A 1,097-nucleotide genomic window follows, 5' to 3' on the forward strand; every position below is an offset into this window, starting at 1 on the left:
TCTTTCCAATTTTATGGTGGATTTGATAAGAACCCTTTTTGCTTTCTTGATAAATAATCGACAAAAAAAGCGTTTTTTTTATATAACCTGCTTGTTTTATTATAATTATAACAAGTCCTATATGGAAATGCCCGCTAAAGAGAAAATCTATTTGATTGTCTCTCGGCCAATATCGATTTTTAGAAAGAAAAAACAAGAATTTTCTTCTTTTTTTATTAACATTAAGAAAAAAGAATATAATTAAAATGGAATTGGCAATATAATTTTTATAGACTTTTGAAAGAAAAAAAAGGGGTTTTTTGCAACCGTTATTTCTTATTTCTTGCCTATATCATATCACGGAAACCTTTCGCTTTGGAACGTGGAGAGATGGCTGAGTGGACTAAAGCGGCGGATTGCTAATCCGTTGTACAATTTTTTTGTACCGAGGGTTCGAATCCCTCTCTTTCCGCTCCCTTGGATCATTTGGGACTTTCGAATTGGAAAGAATTCTGACCCCCGGATTTTCTCATAGATAAATGTACGAAACAAATCCAATAAGAAAAAAAAAAACTGAATTTTTACTCCTCGCGTCCAGGATTCCGTCCTGGGTCATTAGATAAGAATCCAAAGATAAAGAGTGAAACAAAGAATATCACTACTGTATAAACAAAAAGTTTGAGAGTAAGCATTACATAATCTCCAAGATTTTTTTTTAAGGAATAGATTACCAGTTTTTCCTTACCACACGGATCCACTAGGATGGTTTTTTTTTATACCTAAAAATGCAAAAAAGAATTCTTGAAAAAAATTGCAAGAATTCTTTTATAATAAGCACTCTTATCAATAGCAAAAATAGGGTTAGGTGGTTAGGTATTGTGTAGGTACCTTTAGGTACCTGCTCAACCTAGGTGCAGGGGAGTAGAAAGGCTGATCCAAATTTATTGCTGTAGCTACCCATTCAATGTAGAAGAATTTAAATTTTAGAATCGAAGGTTCATAATATAAAAATATAAAACTTCTCGGCTTTTACCCATTTTAAAATTTTTTTGGAATGAACACATCATTCAATTTGGCATACAGAGTACTAAAGATTTCATCGAAAACTTACAGCAGCT

At 32.4% G+C, this 1,097-nt stretch overlaps 1 non-coding gene across 1 annotated transcript; it reads left to right on the forward strand.

Annotated features, from left to right (window-relative positions):
• Positions 1-363: 363 nt before the first annotated feature.
• On the forward strand, positions 364-451 carry TRNAS-GCU (transfer RNA serine (anticodon GCU)). The gene has a single exon. It is a non-coding gene; the product is annotated as a tRNA-Ser (tRNA).
• The last annotated feature ends 646 nt before the right edge of the window (positions 452-1,097 follow it).

Source organism: Triticum urartu, unplaced genomic scaffold (assembly GCF_056163025.1).
Source record: "Triticum urartu cultivar PI428250 unplaced genomic scaffold, HENAU_Tu73 scaffold2, whole genome shotgun sequence".
Lineage (NCBI taxonomy): Eukaryota > Viridiplantae > Streptophyta > Magnoliopsida > Poales > Poaceae > Triticum > Triticum urartu.